This window comes from Grus americana, unplaced genomic scaffold (assembly GCF_028858705.1).
Source record: "Grus americana isolate bGruAme1 unplaced genomic scaffold, bGruAme1.mat H_3, whole genome shotgun sequence".
Lineage (NCBI taxonomy): Eukaryota > Metazoa > Chordata > Aves > Gruiformes > Gruidae > Grus > Grus americana.
The window spans coordinates 7,276-26,987 of record NW_026561349.1 but is presented as its reverse complement, the minus strand read 5'-3'; the positions used below and the strand labels follow the sequence as shown (position 1 = coordinate 26,987).

Here is a 19,712-nt window from a genome sequence, read left to right as displayed (position 1 = left end):
CCCCCCCTCAGCGGAACAGGGGGACGGGGAAGGGGGGTTACGGTCAGTTCATCACACGTTGTCTCTGCCGCTTCTTCATCCTCAGGGGGAGGACTCCTCACACTCTTCCCCTGCTCCAGCATGGGGTCCCTCCCACAGAAGACAGTCCTCCATCAACTTCTCCAACGCGAGTCCTTCCTGTGGGCTGCAGTTCTTCACAAACTGCTCCAGCATGGAGTCCCTCTCACGGGGTGCAGACTTTCAGGAACAGACTGCTCCAGCATGGGTCCCCCACGAGGTCACAAGTCCTGCCAGCAAACCTGCTCCAGCACGGGCTTCCCATGGGGTCACAGCCTCCTTCAGGTGTCTCCACCTGCTCCAGCTTGGGGTGCTCCATGGGCTGCAGGTGGATATCTGCTCCATCAACCTCCACGTGCTGCAGGGGGACAGCCTGCCTCACCATGGTCTTCTCCATGGGCTGCAGGGGAATCTCTGCTCCGGCGCCTGGAGCACCTCCTCCCCATTCTTCTTCACTGATCTTGGTGTCTGCAGAGTTGTTCCTTTCACATATTCTCACTCCTCTCTTCCAGCTGCTGCTCTGGGGCAGGTTTTTTTTCCCCTTCTTAACTATGTTATCCCAGAGGCACTACCACCTCTGATGGGCTCAGCCTTACCACCGCCAGGTCTGTCTTGAAGCCAGCTGGCATTGGCTCTATGGGACACAGGGGAAGCTTCTAGCAGCTTCTAACAGAAGCCACCCCTGTAGCCACCCTGCTACCAAAACCTTGCCATGAAAACCCAATGCAACTGGTTACTCAGGGCTTTGTTGACTCAACGTCTCGAAAACCTCCAAGGCTGGAGATAGCTCAAGCTCCCTGGGCAAGCTGTTCCACTGCTTGACTGCTCTCATGATTTCTCCTTATATTCAGTCTGAACCTCTCTTGCTTCAACTTAATGTCCTTGCTTTCTTGTCCTGCCCTCATGCACCAGTGAACAAACAGCCTGGCTCCATTTTCTTAATGACTTCCTTGGAGGTACTGGCAGGCTGCTATTAGGTCCCCCAAAAGCTGTACCTTCTCGAGGCTGAACAAGCCTAGCTCCCTCAGCTCTTGGTGGCTCTCTGCTGAACTAGCTGTAGTTTATCCATCTTTCCTGTATTGGGGGGGGGGGGGGGGGATGGGGGTCCAGAAATGGATTCAGGATCTAGATATGGTCTGACAAGCGCACTGAGTAGAGGGGTTATTCACTTCCGTTGCTCTCCTATTTCCCCTCCTGTGAATACAGCCCTGGATGCTGTTGGCCATTGCTGCTGTCAGGGCACACAGTTTCCTCAAGTGCACTTTGCTGCCCGGTAAGACCATGAGGTCCTTACAGAAAAGTAAGCCTCTTCTTCTTAAAGTCAGACTACCTGTCTGCAGTAGATCCGTCCTGCACTCTGTCATATGAAGGAACCTTTCACTTTTATTGAGCTTCCAAAGTCAAGATAGCAACAGGTATGTTATCTAAATGGTAATCCATCATCAAGAATGTTGTCATCTAAAATTTTTTGACGGAGTCCTTATCGACAGTTATGATATAGGAAAGGTGTAAAAGTTACCTTTAATGATTAGTTCATCAGAACTACCTAATTCCCACAATGTCCTAGAGCTTAGCAGTCTGAGGTCACTGTTTGTAAACTGAGTTAATCTCATAGGACAAAACAATGAAACTTTGTGTCCTCTTCAGAACAGGAATTTTTTCAGAGCAAAACAGTGTTTTCAAAAGCCTCAGAAGGAAAGGTGGGAATGCTGGTGTCCATGAGGTAAAGTGACAAGTTACATCATTATCTGAATGATGGATCCCATTATTTACAATCTTTTGCAAAATGGGTGCTCTCTAAATTGTAAAACGATCTGAATAGGATACACTCAGATGCCTATTGAACAATATTCAACTACAAAATAAAGTAGTCAAAGGAAATGTTTGGTCTTGAACTGCACCCTTCATCTATTTCTACCTAATAGCCTGTAATGGCCTTTACCACTGTTGATAGAGACACTATGGCTTTTATCCCATGAAGGCAAGATTTGCCATTAAATGGGAAAAGAACTTGATCCTTCAGAAACAAGGCATATCTATAGTAATTCAAATACTTGATGGCTTATTTATACAACTCCAGAATTAGGATCTAGGCATTGGTAGGAAGCCTTCAGGCAGATATGGCAGATTAATTCAATGATGGTGCTCACAACTACGTAGAAAACAATTGAGAAGTCCCCCTCCATAGTCTAATGGGAAATAACTTGCTCAAAGAAGCACCTGTTTTAAGAAGCATAATATAAGGTTGTTGCAATTTGAATTGTTGACTGGAACTGCATTTGACACACTTCATAGGACGTACTGTTCTTTCTTCCTCAAGTTGTTTTGACATGAAAATATGATCATCTACTAAAATAAGGGAGATGCTTGGTGCCAAGGAATGCTAAAGCTATTTTGGGGTCTGTGTGTAGGGGAAATGGTGACAAATATTCATTAAAGGATTTTAATTTCAAAATAATAGTTTTACCATCCTAAATTGTAGGGTAAATAAACGATCTTGCCTTTTCCTGAATTTTCTACAGTTAAGATTTGGTAAAAGGTTCCAATAGGTTTAATTTAGATGCATATCCAGTACAAAGTCTCTGAATCCTGAAGTTTTAAAAATTCTGTCTGGCAAGCCTCCTGCAATTTGAGATTAAATTGCCAACAGCTAACTATGGCAGCTCTTAGGCATTGACAAGAAAATCCAAGGAATGTATTTTCTGCCAGAAAAGGATCTTATCCTTCAATAATTGTTCATCATTATGGTATTTTTCTGCCACTGACTTTGGCATATTCTTTTTAATTAATACTTGGACTCCTGGTAGATAGTTTCAATGTATGACTCATTTAAAACAATGACTCTCCGTTAAAAAAATAACATTCAGATTCAACCTGTATTAAATGTCTGCAAATAAAGCGTTAAAACCTCCAGGCATTTAATAAAATAGGGGTGGTAACAGAAATTGTCTTGAACACTACAGTTTCAGAGCTGAGGTCTCAGCTGAAGGAAAACAGGTTAGGATTACAGCACACTACATCAGCTGGGACTCTAGCTATTAGGCATGGTTTGTCTAAAGTCGAGGTGAATGGGTAACTTGTTCATATAAAATAATGTCCAAAATTACTTTTTCTTCAGTATTAAACTTAAAAAGTCTTCAAGTACATTGTCTACCTCTGTGACATCTAACTTTTACTGAAAATACACTGAGGAAAGGACATTATTATGAAATTTTCTAAAATCATAATGATTGTAGACAGTTCTAAGAATCCCACTCTCTCAAGTTCAAATCTTTCTATTTGGATTTATGGATACTCCCTTGAAGAGAATTTCTAAATCATTTTATGTCAAATTCACACTTACTTTAAATTAGAGATCTGTGAAAAATTCATATTTTAGTGTTTATCCTGTACTAACTCTAATTCATATTTTACTATGTAGAAAAAGTTGGTTCCTAATGTTACTTGTATATTTTTCTTCTTTCCATATAGTGTATAGTGTAAGATGCCAGCAGTTTTCTGTAAAAACTGATGCATTTACTGGAAATGTCAGGACATGCGAGCCTTTCTTAAGTCTTAGTCCTTCCTCAGCCTTTCTTCCCTAAATGAAAGAATGCATGTACGACATTGTAATGCAATTTGCCTCGCTGCTGCTTATTCAATGAAACCCTCAAAACTCCTAATAGACAAGCTGCAAGGAAGAAGTTTAGCCAACTATTAACTTTTTCTTGAAATTCTGGAAGGCAGACTGTCATGATTTCTACATCTGCGTTCACAGAGCAAAACAATAGAGATGTTGCTGCTCAGGTAAATTAGTAGCAAACTGGCAACTGGAAAACAAAGACAAGAGGTAACATGATTTCTAATGCACTTCAGCAAAAAAATCACTTCCAGTGTGGAAAAACACTTCAATAATCTGATTTCATGTGTCTTAACTTTGTATTTTTAATACTATAATATACCAATACTGATATTAGCTAAAGGAGAAGCAAACACCATTTATACAATACTGCTTACACACTATATTACAATGGTCCAGAAAAAGTAGTACTTTAGCCTAATTTCCTGAAGAAACAAGGCTTACTTCATCACACTGTCTTAATAACTTCTCTAAGCTGATTTCAACCAAAACTGACAGGAGGTAAAGACATTGTAAAGGTATTGCATTTCTACAAGCTTCGCAGAGGTAGGCCAGTAGATAGAGAAAACAGATCTTATTAATGTATTATTGAAGAACTTTCCATTTACATCAAGGAATTCAGATGTCACAAATAAATTACTAGTTCTGCTACTCATGTAACAACTTTCTGATGTTTCATCATGAGACTTCAGTAAAGTGACATGGGAACATTAAATATCTCATTATGTTTGTATGCTGACGTTCTCTTATATGTTAAGTTTAGAAATTCAGCTTAGTATTTTACATGCATGGTGTGACAGGTGTTTGATGTTGAATGAGGATGTTTACTGGCATTCATAATATCTTAATATGAAATTTATGAATCAATCAATACAGCTAGTGAAACAAGTCACCCTTTAAATAAGTCGCCTTGTAGAATATGCTGTACATTCAGAAATACATATCATCATAAACTTTATCAGTTGAGAAAGAGGAATTAATCAAAATAAACAATAATAATCAGGAGTGATGTGTTACCTCATATGTAATCGTGGTGCATTTTCATGCACTTTCCAGAATGCAGCACCATTTCTGTAGAACATCATGATCTGTGCTTACAACGTATCATAGAACAGCAGGGAATGTACAGCTTCAGGGGCTGACTGGTCATAACTATCAGGTTAGGGTACTGTGGATATTCTTCTGATGGGTACACAAGGTAGACCTAATGAAATTCAACATGGAGAGGATCTAAATTAATATTAAGAGCATGGATATTGCAGTACTGAACCACACGCAAGAAGAAAGTGACTCTTAGGCAGAGCAGATTCTGTTCTCACCTGAGGTAGTTATCATAAGCCAGTATTCAATCACTTCACCTGTAACTGAGACCATCAATTAACTGCTACCTGTTTCTCTCAGAAGAGGCATTTCTAGTTAAAAGCAAAACTGATTTGTGATAGACACTCTGAGATCAAGGGATAACCAGTGTTCAGACATTTGCAAGCCACCGCCCCAGAGTAAAAAGGCAAAAATAAAAATGAACTAACAGAATTTAAATAACTTTTCTTACTCCTTTCAAAGAAACACAAAGAATCCAGTTCCCTGAAATTTCTGACAGATAAATTATGTATTAATAATTACAGGAGGAAAGTAATAACCAGAAAGAAATTTAAGGCCCCAGAATGCAAGATATTTAAGAGACTTGTCCCAATGTGAGCTACTGTTACAGGATGAAACTATTCTCAAACATTTTTTTCTGAGTCATATAGTAAATATTTCATCTGAGAGAGAATTTACCAAAATATGGGATTATATGGAAAGTATGTGAAACATACACAAGGCGAGACCACTAAAACATCAACCTCTTGTCTCAACAGGATTTTCCAACCTGGCCTCAATCTGGTATCCTGACTGGGATTCTCTAAGTGGAGTGGATCCAAAGGAGCTTCAAAAGCTGAGCTTCTGATTCAACTGAAAGAGTAACAACACACCAACCAAAGAATCATGAAAAAGTAGGTCAGAACTGATCTCAAGGGGTTATTAGTTCCTTCCCCTGACAAATGTCAAGGAAGTATCTCCCAGACTTAAAGAACTTGGTTTGGGTTTTGAAAATGGGGATTGAATGCATTTTGTGAGAACAAAAATTCCTGAATCTACCCAAAGAAAAAACTCCATATCCTTTTCTGTAGAAAACTCGATCAACTCTAAAACGACACCTTTGTCAACAATTAAGTTTATAAAGCAAGCTGAGAACAGTGCTGAATATTGCATTTTTGTGTGAGTGAGAATAACATGCACTACCCGAACTAATACAGAATTTAGAGAACTATCAATCATCAATGATAATCATAATTGTTATTAAAACAGCCAAAAGACGGGTGGTATCCACCAGCCGCTGGGAGGTATCCTTGTTCACTGCTTCCTGACACACACTTCTAAATGTCCTGTATGACGTAAAATCCTGTGGGACTCTGTACGTTGCTACTGACTAATCCTGGTGGTATTTATACCATGGCACCATTTGTACTTATACCACTACATACGTAGGTTTATCTATTTATAACACTGTGCATCCTGTAAGATGCTGCGGCTGTGCAAGTTTTGTTAGGCGCGATTTCATGCCCTCCCAAATTCAAGAGACAATTATCAGAATATGAGAAAAGTTTCATGGCTACAGCACCCCTAGCCATGAAACTGGGGGATTACACAAAAAGAAAAATGACAAATTATTGACCTATCTGATTTCAGTTCCATTTAGCAAGAATAGGTCAGAAAAATGCTGTTGTGTTCTAGATGTGCAGGAACAAAAAATGTTTCTATGTATCAGCTTGAAGAGAAAAATAAGTGATGTTCTATGTCTGTTTCAGTGTTTAGCACAACAAGAAGTTGAATAAAAACTTGGTTCGGTAGTATAAAAAAAAAAGCGACCTCTTCAGTGCAGGCTTTCTCTCCATTTACACTAGGTACAACACTAATACAAACATGAGAATGATAGAAAGAATTTACAAATTGTATTTTTCCCCCTCAGAGAAGAAAAATCAGTGCACACAACCAAGGACAATAGGGAAAAAAGGAAGCATTTGGAAATTCCTAAGTGTAGTAACAGCATTATGCTGATGTAACCTATGGGAATCTACTCATGTAACAGTCATTATTTTCTAAATATTTGTTAGCATGATAAAGCTCTTAGAACATGTCCTGCAGTCTGCTAATAAAACTGTTTAATAGCCCAGTAGCACTGTGCACTGTGCTGTGACATGGTGGAAAATATGTAATGTTTAATAACGTGATTCTTTAAACTCTATAAAAAAATGCTCATTTTTCAGACTTTGCAAGTAACAAATCATTTAAAACCATAGCCTTCCATTCCTAATTTTTATAGATACTGTTATCATAAGGGTAACAATAGTGTAATACAATATATTTTATAGGAACTGATAGATCTGACATATGCACAGACCTATGCTGTTTCTAGTCATTATCTTAATGTCTGACCTTGCAGTCTACACAAAAATTAAATAAAGAATTAAAAAAAAAAAGAGGAAATTAAATAAGAGAGACAAGCGATGTTCAATTTCATATAGACATGACGACAAAAAAGTAATAAATTGAATCTGACAAAATCAAAGTGGAAGCCAATGGCAGAGCTGCACGTTTATTCATCAGACGTGCCTCTCCTTTAGCCATGCATTACTCCGCTGCCGAAAGGCATTCCCAAGAGCATTTCACCTGAATTTGAGCCAGCATCTCTTAGGTGCTTGCAGGGGAGTCAGGAATTAGACCTAAACAGCCTAAAGTTTGTTCAATTCCGTACTTTTTCTTTTGCTCAACAATGATTAATCTACCAAAAAGCCCTTAAGATTTTAAACTACGGTTGTGAAAAGGGGTGACTAGTTTTAATTTTTGTTTGTACTTCTACAGTCTTCTGTCTCTTTTGTCCAGGTAGTTCTTGTATAAAATTTTTCTTGAAACTTTTTGTTTTCCCCAAGATGAGACTTGAGATAACTTTAAGGAGGTAAAATAGAAGAAAACATGGTCTGCACATCCCTTTATAAAGATTTTGTCTTCCCAGATAGCGAAATCATGGCTTTCGGAGAGTAGACAGCATAAGTTTATAATACGAGGTATGATGGAAAAAGCATCTCTTACTATATTCTTTCCTTGGTGACCACTTAAGATGGTAACTGGACAAATAAGATAAAAGCAGGTAAGAGTAAACAAGAAAAATAATTCCTCTCAAGTAACACGCTAAGCAAGCATTGACATGACCATAGTCTGTGGTTTATGTTGCCGCATTTTATCTGTGCAGGTTTTCTACTATTAAAGATTTTAACTGATCGGGCATAATCTGATCATACCTAAAACAAATGGGACCATTGATTTTTGGAAGAGGAGACCAAGTCTGTACATTTTAAAAGTATTAATAATTTAAAACCTTTTTTATTTTATACTCTGAGCAGTTTAATTTTAAAAATAAATAGAAAGCTGTTCTGGAACCTTACAAGGTTCAAACAACAGGTAACAGGTTTAAATAGATTTTACTTTGATTCTACTAAAGTAGATCTAATTAGTGATCTAATTGCTGGCTGATACATGTCACTGATGAAAAGCAAGCTATTTTGTATTTTGATGGAACTTTCTTATTTATTTATAATATTACTGAGGTATCACTGCTATCATAAGTAGCTTTTATTTCATGCTTACAGTGATTTTCCAACAGTCATTTCCAGTTTATTCAAATTTAAAAAAACCCCACCGGCCAAGTGACCTATGGCCTGCTGTCAACTACAAATGCCTTATTTAACTTGGCTGTAGAATCTGTGCATGAAAAAGCTTTCTCCACTGTGTGCATTGTAGTCTAACAGCAAACCAGCCCTGGGAAGTAGGACTTGTAGGTTTTGCTTCCCCCAATCTGGCAAAGAGCTTGTTACACAAATTTGCAATAGCTACTGAGGGTCTGTTTTTTTGGGTCTGCTGTTTAACAGAATTCCCAGGGATTGTGCTAGAAGCCTTGGAAAATTACACATCCATGGGCAGGTTGCATAATAGGAATTAGAAAGGCAAGAACCGTATCCACTCATCTAGAAAACAAACAAACAAAAAAACCCCCACAAACAAACAAACAAACAAACAACTCAGCTCGCTCAAGCTACATGAGAAAAACTGAGAAATAGAGTAATTTTTTTTTCACAGAATCGCAGAATGGTTGAGGTTAGACGGGACCTTTGTAGGTGACCTGGTCCAAGCCCCCTCCTCAAGCAAGGCCACCTAGAGCCATTTGTCCAGCACTGGCTTTTGACTGTCGCCAAGGAGGGAGACTTGACAACCTCCCTGGGCGCCCTGTGCCAGTGCTCAGTCACCCTCACAGTGAAAAGGTGTTTCCTGGTGTTCAGAGGGAACCTCCTGTGGTTTAGGTTGTGCCCACTGCCTCTGTTCCTGTCACTGGGCACCACTGAAGAGAGCCTGGCTCCTCTGCCTTTGCAGCCTCCCTTCAGGTATTTATATACATTGACATGTATATAAATAGCTTTCTCTTCTCCAGCCTCTCAGCCTCTCCTCATAGAAGAGACACTCCAGTCCCCTAATCATCTTCGTGGCCCTTCATTGGATTCTCTCCAGTAAGTTCCTTGTCTTTCTTGAACTGGGGGTGGAGCCCAGAACTGGACACAGCACCAGTGCTGGAGTACTAATCTCCTGCAGTACTTTATCTAAAATTGCTTTTTATTTATGTATGCTTTACTGATTTACATTTCATAGTAATCCGTGTCCATGGAAATTGCACAGTTATGGCATTTTGAACTAGACAAATCATTTTCATTTCCTCCTGTAATTAATCAGCAACTTCTCCGTATTCTTTTTTCTTTTCTAGAACCCTTTTTAGATTGAATTTTATACTGACAACATGTTGAACTCTTCACTAATTAGAAATTATATAACGGGATTTAATCCTACAAGTGAAAAAAGAAATATCCTTCAAATCTGCAAATATAACAATACACCATTGCCTTTTCAATAGTAGGATTTGGGCCACAGATTTTAGTCCTTTTTCCTTCAATATAGAGAAACATTATTCAAATATAAATCACAACTGCAAAGTGATTAAGCCTTTAAAGCTTGTACAAAAGATTCATATGAAATTAGTGATTCAGTGGCATACAAAAGGAAGTCTTCACAAGTTTCTTTTGGAGTTTTTGAATACAGACTGTAGAGAATTGTGATTGATTTGATTTTATCTGTAAGCATATTTGCCACTCCTGAAAAAAAAGAGGCTAACTCTAAAAAATTAAAAACACTTTATGAATAATGCAAAAGCTCTTCAGATTTTGAGGAGGTTTATCATTAAAATACATCCTTTATAAAGACTATTACAATGTCTCTACCCTAATTTTCCCCTTACCACTCATTATCTCTGGAAAAACATGCTGATTGACTCACCTGGAATATGCACCATTTATTATGCACCATATAAAGGTTTACATGACATAATGCACTTCAAAACAGTTTAGAAAGCTCTATTTTCCACTTTGGCAAATACACCTGTAATTAATCCTGTGGGGTCTAATTTAACCTCTTGTATTCAGAGGCAGATGCATCAGAGAATGAAACACACGTCACAACTGGCAAAAGTGCACATCAGGGATACTAGGATTGTTTTAATTATATTCATAATGATTCCTCCTAAATCTCCCAATATTACTACCAAAAATATGCACCATAATAAAGCAACAATCTGTTTTCATCTGAAAGAAAAACTGCTGTGGTCCATGCAAAACCAGGCTGCATTGCATATTTATCATTGGTCATTCACAAGAAAAACAACTAGGTCTTTCCTTCTAGTTGATTAGTTTAGGGGTATTTAAGGCTTCTGTTAAATCAAAATTATCCTTTCCAAAAATCTTCATATTTCTCTGATTAATAGATAACTATATATTATTCCACAGAACACGTATTAGAATACACATAGTTTCTTTAATCTTCACTACTTTTGGGCCTGAACTTGCTCCCATTGAATTTAACATGATTCACCTAAAGAATTTCTCCTCCCAGTTACTGAAACCGTCATTCTCACAACTCCCTGCATTTAGTTCAAATGTCTTCCTGTGACTGACTGCACTGTTTAAATTGCAGTCTCCATTGAAAAGTAGGGCTTGCAACTCAGGTGCTTCTTTTTCTATTCTTCTTTTCTTTAATTTTTATACCCCTGCAAATCTTCCAGGGCCAACCAGACCTCTGTGGAACAAATATAAGCCTGGCAGCAGTAGGCTTCTTTTTTTTTAATTGACTTCTATGGGCTGTAAATCAAAAATAGTTCATGAGCCACAGGCTGAAAACTCCTGGTCTAAATTACTAATGGAGTGGGAGTCTGAGCCCATTCTCAGATACCAACTTGCCCAACGGGCAAGTGTGTTCTCACATCCGGACGCAGCCTGAACTTGTTAGAGGGGTCTCCTGCACCCAAGTTCTCACTTGCATCATTGAGGCAAAAATTCTTGGGCATACCAAAGGCTACTACAGCCCAGTTTACCAGTAAATATCGTGAACTCTGCTCTTCTGAAGCTTAGCTGATCAGAAGCAAATAGCCAGCAATACAGATGTAAGAAAGGTGTAATGTTAAGGACTCGGAGAGCATAAGCCCACTTGCTGGCCCCTAGTTCCTCACACAGGGTCAGGTTACATCTGCCTGTGCACGTGCATTCTGGATTTGTTGTGGTGAGGGATGTTTTAGCTGATTGCAAACTCTGTGTTAAAGCGTTATCTATAACAACGCCTGCAATTAAAAGGCTTCCTCCTACAGAATGTTTGTGTTACACGCTTCCTCACATGCACTCCGGATTTTTTCTTTCAAAGGATTACCTTTTATTAATTGCATTCTTTTGCATTGCAATATTTTAAGTCCTTCAAATCTGAGGAAAAAAAATCAATTGCAGCCATTACTTTAAAAGAGCAATTACAATTATAGTAAGAAAAAACAAGTCAGCTGGGAATATTCTCTGTACACTGCTATTACAGCATAACTCTTACTTACCTTGCTTTCCTGTCAGGTAGACAGACAGGCAATCTCTTAGATGAGGTTAAAATAAACTGTCAGCAGTCCCGTCATCACTGAAATTAGAGAAATATTGTCAAGCAATCTTAGCCTCACTTTCTATTTTCCAGTCACTGATTCTTGGAGTAATTTACACTCTCCAACTTTTATTAGAGATAGTTGTTTTTAAATATGTACCACCAATTGCCACATTTCCTTTGAAGTTTTAATTAGAACCTTATTTATTCAAAGTATTGTTAACAAATATTTACCACTTTAAAATCCCTTTCTTTAGATATATTTAACATTTCTGATGCTACACATGGACATTTACTTCTCTGCTTAAGTATTTAGAATCATAGAATCATAGAATGGTTTGGGTTGGAAGGGACCTCAAAGATCATCTAGTTCCAACCCCCCTGCTGCGGGCAGGGACACCCTCCACTAGACCACATTGCCCAAAGCCCCATCCAACCTGGTCTTAAACACTTCCAGGGATGGGGCCCCCACAACCTCTCTGGGCAACCTGTTCCAGTGCCTCACCACCCTCACAGTGAAGAATTTCTTTCTAACCTCTAATCTAAATCAACCCTCCTTCAGCTTAAACCCATTACCCCTTGTCCTGTCACTACACTCCCTCATAAACAGTCCCTCACCGTCTTTCCTGTAGGCCCCTTCAGGTACTGGTAAGCTGCAATTAGATCTCCCCGGAGCCGCCTTTTCTCCAGGCTGAACAACCCCAGCTCTCTCAGCCTGTCCTCATAGGAGAGGTGCTCCAGCCCTCTGATCAGCTTCGTGGCCCTCCTCTGGACTCGCTCCAACAGCTCCATGTCTCTCCTGTACTGGGGCCCCCAGAGCTGGATGCAGTACTCCAGGTGGGGTCTCACAAGAGCGGAGTAGAGGGGCAGGATCACCTCCCTCGACCTGCTGGTCACACCTCTTTTGACACAGCCCAGGACATGGTTGGCTTTCTGGGCTGCAAGCGCACACTGCTGGCTCATGTTGAGCTTCTCATCAACCAACATCCCCAAGCCCTTCTCCTCAGGGCTGCTCTCAATCCATTCCTTGCCCAGCCTATAGCTGTGCTTGGGATTGCGCCGACCCACGTGCAAGACCTTGCACTCGGCCTTGTTGAACTTCATGCGGTTCGCACAGGCCCATCTCTCCGTCCTGTCAAGGTCTCTCTGGATGGCATCCCTTCTCTCCAGTGTGTCGACCACACCACACAGCTTGGTGTCGTCGGCAAACTTGCTGAGGGTGCGCTCGATCCCACTGTCCATGTCGCTGACAAAGATGGTGAACAGTGCTGGTCCCAGTACCAACCCCTGAGGAACACCACTCGTCATTGTTCTCCACTTGGACATTGAGCTGTTGACCAGAACTCTTTGAGCACAACCATCCAGCCAATTCCTTATCCACCAAGTGGTCCATCCATCGAATCCATGTCTCTCCAATTTAGAGACAAGGATGTCGTGCAGGACAGTGTCAAATGCCTTGCACAATTCCAGGTAGATGATGGCAGTCACCCTTCCCTTGTCCACCAACACTATAACCCTATCATGAAGGCATGTATAGAAGGCATTTATAAAATTAGACCCCAAAAGTATAGATTATTCCAAATTTAACTAAAACGCAAGACAAAGCAGCTTGCCAAGAGAATACCCACAGTTCAGTTTCAGTGCTGGAAAGAGCCTGTTCCCATGTCTGCAGATCTTCACTTCTCATTATCCTTTTTACAGTTAAACATATTGCAAACTAGGAAATGAAGCATTAAATTATTTTCTGGAATTTTTAATCAATTTTCTAGGAAAATGTAAGGGTGCAGGCAGAGATGCTGCTGTGGATCAGAGAACTGCAAAAATTTGATATTTTAGTTGCTTCCTCCCCACCCCTTGCCACCATATGACAATGACATAAGATTTACTATTGGTAGGAGAAATAAGAAACCTCTGACCTCCCCACGTATTAGCTCCTCCCAGTGTGGCACATGAAGCCTACCCAAACACATCAAAGCTATAGCCAACCTGACACCAACAATGTACAAGAATTAGATTTGTTATCCAGTCACAGACCAAGTACCACATGCAGGAACAACATTAACTTCCTCCAGCTTCTCTTTCCAACATGTTTCCATTGGGTTACTCAGGCCTCGCTTCTAAAAGGAATTTGATAAAGTAATTAAAAGTTCAGAACTGAAATCTATCTTTTGTCTTTCTGCTGAGGCCACCAAGAACTGTGGCCATCAAAGAGTGCATTTTACCATGTAAAGACAGGGACTAGGAATAAGAGCTGAACCATCCCTTCTCTTCATTCCTAACATTGCTGCACACATACGGGTGTTAAACTTGAGTGACACAAATTGGACCTAATGGTCTATCCTCAGGTGACTCCATGAGACACATCCAGGCTGAGGTCTGAGGGGTTTTTTGCAGCTGGAGGTCCCAGAGAGATGAGTCTTCCACAGTCCACTCACATGCTCTGGGTGTGACATAACTTTGAAAGCTGTAAATATTTCCTGCTAGATTGACCATCTGACCAGATATTTTTCAGAAACATAAACCTAAATACATTCTTGTGTTTTCGTGTTGCCTATCAGTGGCTAATTAAACAGTTAAACACCAGTAAGGATGCTTTTTAATGTCAAATTCTGTTGTTGAGTTCTGCAGCACTGGCAACACCACTTAGCAGCAGCAGACGTCTCTTACGGAATTTGCTCTCGTGCGCTCTTTGCCAGATCTCAGCTTTATTGACGTTCAGAATGCAACATAAATCGGGACATAATGTTTTGTTTTCATTTGCAGCTATTTGGGAGGTTGTGTATTTCATCCCAAAGCATCTGCATCAGAGCTCTGTGATGTGTATTGATGTTATTGCTGTATTATTTTTAAGTTATTTCACTGTGTCACAGCAGCAGCAGCTGTCAAAGTAGTATCTGTTTCAAAAGTCATGAAACAAATAAGTAAATCTCATTTTTGCTACTAAGATAAAGCCAAGCTCTTGACACAAGTTTAGAAGATATCCTCTGCATGTGACACAGTACAGCAGGTTTCTAAGCATGCTGTGTAAAACTATTTCCTGACAAAACAGCAAAAATTTAGGAGTCAGTTGGACCACAGTACAGTGTCTAGCAGCTACCCTCTAAAATTATAATCACAAGTCTTTCTGTTAGAAGTTTGACCACTGTCAAGGCATGAACAAACACCTGCCAAAGCCTCCCTGCCTCCCCAGAACTCATAGAAATGATGGTAGGCAGACTTGCAGCTACACATGCATAAGAAAAAATTTTGTTTATGACCATGGTGTTTGCCAGTAGTCTATCATCAGCTCTTCATCCTGCATTAGTGTAGTATTTGAGTAAATCCAGCCCAGAGCTGGATTAATTTATTAAAGGAAAATCTTCAGAATTAAACTTTTTTTGGCCACAGAAGAACAGAGACTTTTGTTGCAGAGCAGAGAGACTCATTTGGTAAAATAAATTTGTTGCTTGTTACACTTCTGTGCTTCCTTGTAGAGACACAAAGAATATACAAATTATCTCATTGGTGTTCTCAGAAATTTAATAATCGGGCCTCACTGGTGAACTTGCTTTGTAGTATTCAACAGACAAGAGGTGCTGATGTACAAAATAAAATAAAAAGGCAAAACCACAGTAGAATCCTTTCTAATCTAAGAACCATTGCTGTGGGCAGGAACAAGCTGTGGTTTCTAGCACATCTGAGTACTCTTCATCTAGACACACCAGAGAGTCATTGATACATCAGTTTAAATTCTGCTACAAAATAGAGTTTGGGGGTCTCACTTGAGAGACTTATATGTCTTAATTAAAAAAAAATAAAATACAGCACTCCCTCTCGTAATTCAAGACAAGTGTCCACTGCAGTAAACACAAGATGGGTGGACTCTTCCAGCAAAAAGTGCAGTGCTCTCTTACAACAGAACAGGCGTTTCCAACACGAATGATCTTATCTTAAAGGCACCCTCGTACTTCTTTCATTTGGCCCTGGTGTCCAGCCCTGGTCCACATTTCAGGAAATGTCTTAATCTGGTCATTCATCACAGGAGCAGGGGAAGACTGAATCACTCGACCTTGCAACGCTGAGAAACACAATGGCAGATTACGCTTTGTTCTCAGCACACAATTCAGGCTGAAGAGATTCAGTCTTTCAACAAAACCTGGCCACAGAGCTCAAAACAGTCTTAATCTTATTTCATGTCACTGTAAGACTGCGCTGAATTGTACACATGAAATAAAATCCCTAAGTGTGGCTTTTTGTTTGAGAGTTTGGCTGACAACCCGTATTATTTCATGTCTCTGTTTTTGCACTTGAAGCTCAGGTGAGGAAATGGCCTTTAATGGAAAAACTTCTGTAAGGTTCATCATTAGCTAGGTATGAAGAAACTTTTTTCTGTATCAGCACTAGTAGGCTGTAGTATGAAGTGAATACGGTTTGCAGGTTTAGAAACACAGAGCACAATCATTCCCTCTGCCAGGATGCAGAATTTTTTAGGTAGTTTTTAAGGGAGTCTCAGGAAATGTGCAACCCAGTTCCACAACCCGTAAAAACAGAAGAGGACATCTGCCATAGGGAGCTTGCCTGTGAGCTTAAATCAGGGCTGGGTAAGTTTCAGGAAAGAACTGAGGTGAAGATTTCTCATAATTTCAAACAATTTTGGTTGAGATTTTATCTGATCTGAACATGGAAAACAACTAAGAATAACTTGACTGTACCATTAATTCTCATTCCCCAAAAGGTTTTTCATCACTAATTTTAGAAAATAAAATTATTTAAATTAATTCATCTGCTTCCTTTGAGGAATGCTGAAATTTGAGGAAATCATAAGCACTATCAAAAGGAAAAAGATATGTTTGAGTAAAGTATGCTATCTAAAAAGACAGATTCCATATATTGCAAATATACATGCTTCAGTAATCATGTAAGGAGAAACACCATAAGGTTCTGTCTCCCTCAAAGAGACCTGAAAACTCGGTAGGTCTTATTTTGCTCTATCTCAGGTACAGCAGGGCAAAATAATGTTTTTGTAGATACTACAGAAACCTACAGCACACTGATGCTTTCAAATTTGAGCTTCAAACTGAAGTTCATTTCAATCGTGCATTTAAACAGCATTTTACAATTGACTTTTTAAAAGATGCATTGATGGAATTTAGTAATAAAAATGGCACATAACATGAAAAGAAGATTTTAAACAAATTGTACTGTATATTCTATGGTAGAGGAAATGTAAACTTGAGTGAAGTTTAGTCCTGAGAAGAGGCTTTCATTAATAATTATTTGAAAAAGAAGAGTATCTATACATTTTTGTACATATATACTTTTTCTTCATTTCTAACTTCTGAAAAGCAAACTTGTATGCAACATTCCAGTTAGTTACAGAAACATTTCTAGTTACTTTATTCTAAAGTAAAAGTAAATCACAATGCCTTTAAACTGAAGAGCTGATCAGAGGCTATATCACAGTTGTGTGATGCTGTGTGCTCTTTACTGTACTCTGGCCTTCCAGACTGAAAATGCAAAATCAAATTCTTCATAGCCTAAAAGGAGTGAGATTTTCAAAGATGTGTAAGTCAGTCAGTCCTTTGAAGACTTACAGTCAATAAAATTTGTATGACATAACCTGTACATGCCTGGGTGTAAACAAGCATGTTTAGGACCCTGCATGTCAGCCTGGACAAACACAAGTCAGATTCACCCCAGAAGCCGGGTAGATCCATTAGCGTTACACTACTTTTGACCCAAAATATCCTGTCAGCACAGGCAAGTGGCCGTGGCCTACAACAGCCCGACATGATGCGTGGCTGTTCAGCCACAAGCACAGGCAGAGAAGGAAACTACCTGCATACATCTGTGTCAGCACATACGATCGCCATTTCTGAAAACCCTAGCTAAGGCCTACACGGCTCCCAACTTACCTTTCAAAATGCACTCCCACCTGGCGCTAAGGGCCTCCCCAGACTCCTGTATGTCCTTTGCCCAGCAGTGAAGTTATTCTGAAGGGATGAACTTACTCTCAGCTCTCCCCAGACCTGCCATCAGCAGGGAAGGAGGCCAGCAGCAGCTATAGGTGGCCTGTGGACAATCTGGCATTAGACTCACCCAAGCATGTTCCAAGTTTGGGGTTATACAAGGTTTCCATGTGCCCAAAAGAATCTTCAGCAGGTTGTTATCATAACAATAACAATAATAATTTGTAAGAAGAATGTTGGTGAGTAATTTAGTTATTTATCATAGTTCATAAAAACGAAAAAACCCCACCATAGAGATAATTCAGTAAAGGGATGTTTTTCACACACCATTTGTCAAGAAATAGATATAAGACCATGAAACATGAATTGCACTAGAGATCGACGTTCATCTCTGAATGGCTACTAAAAGGCTTATATTCCACACAGCAGTGAATGAAACCTAAGTAGAGGACTTCTAACTTTTCCTGCCCTGATCAAGAATTGTCCAGCCTTATGTTTAAAAAACATTCAGCCACAAACAAAGCACTCCTTTCTGTTAAATCAATCTCCACTCAAGATCTAAGATGAAGGCACAAAATGGCACAGTGTAAATTGCTCTAGCATAAGGCACTAAGTAGGGAAGTATGCACGTTTGCGGTTGTGATTTTGTGGCCCCGCGCGGATACCATTCTATTAAACAGACCAGTTTCTCAGCTTATGGTTATTGTTTTGACATAATATGATATGACAAGTCCAGATGTTTGAAACTGTTGCAGCAATTCACAGACTGGGAGCAATAAATTACGATAAAGGACATGTTTAATTCAATTTATAGTGAATTTGGCACTGTCAGAGGTATGGAATTTCTAGCTGAGTATAATACAAAAGCCATTACATGCTCTGGGGAACTTTGGAAGTGAACTAGTGGAAGGCAGAGGACATTGTTGTAAAGCTGGAATTCCTTCTATCTGTTAATCAACAATCTCTGTATTGCATTGCTATCGCATGCTGTATTACTTTAGATTTGCCTAGTCTTGAATTAATTAGTAGAAAAATTCTTTAGGAGAAATTCACCAGTGATGTGTAGATTCAAGCTCTTTTCATCCCATTTTGAATTTCAAAAATCCAAGTAGCATGAACCTTTGAGAGCATGATGTGGGCACAAGACAGTGAATTGCAGGATGGCAAATCCAGTCTTATTCTGCACAGCTCTTTAGCTGCAAACAGGTCTCCTGATATCTTTAAAGCCCTGGTGCATAAGGCCTTAACGCAGATCATTCAGAGGAGTGCTGATATTTACCTGGCTCAGAATCAAACTGCTCTGTTTTCTTCAGGGATGAGCAAGTCAGGCACCATCACAAGTCTTTGCTTTACCTCAGGTCCTTCAGTACCTTGTAAAAGGTTTGACATCAAGGACTGTTTTAGCAATAAAGTACTCTTTGGAATTTGGAGGTATCCCAGAGGATGCATTCTCTAGCAACATATTCTTTGTAAAACAGCACAAATATACCAGTCATCAGTGGCATTCATTCCCTAGTCACTATCAAAAAAAGCCTAGCTTGAGTTTAGTTTCTATTCCAAAACTTGAATAATTACAGTAAAATATTGTTTAAAAATGGAGACTGACTCCCTGAAATACTCTCTCAGTTTGACAGTGAATCCGTAATAAGTTCTTACTGAGGCAGTTGTGCAATAAGACTTGTGGGGAAAACATTATACAGACCTGATTTCTCCAGCTTAATTCTGAGAATTGACGTGACAATACCGAAGTTGTACTAAGCTCAAGATACATCATATCTGCAGCTCCATTAGGCAATTTCCCTTTTAAAAAACAGAAAACAGTACATTTACTATGATGGGTTTTTTTTACAAATTCATGTTGTTTATCAATTTATTATTGTCCTTGATGTTACTAAGTAATAATTTTTTTTCAGCATCTCTCTTGGAATCCACGCTTATAAATGCCTGGCATTTCCCTTTTTAAATCATCCAGATTTTCAAAGATAATTATTCACTCTTAGTGACTAGTTTTATTATTGACTTAAATATGCTGCACTAATTTT

At 39.4% G+C, this 19,712-nt stretch overlaps 1 long non-coding RNA gene across 1 annotated transcript; it reads right to left on the bottom strand.

Moving 5' to 3' along the window:
* Positions 1–58: 58 nt before the first annotated feature.
* LOC129200283 (uncharacterized) lies at positions 59–19,469 on the bottom strand. Its single transcript, XR_008574849.1, has 4 exons — positions 19,373–19,469; positions 11,685–11,761; positions 4,694–4,880; positions 59–3,866 (listed from the first exon to the last, which is right to left on the bottom strand). It is a non-coding gene; the product is annotated as an uncharacterized LOC129200283 (long non-coding RNA).
* Positions 19,470–19,712: the final 243 nt, after the last annotated feature.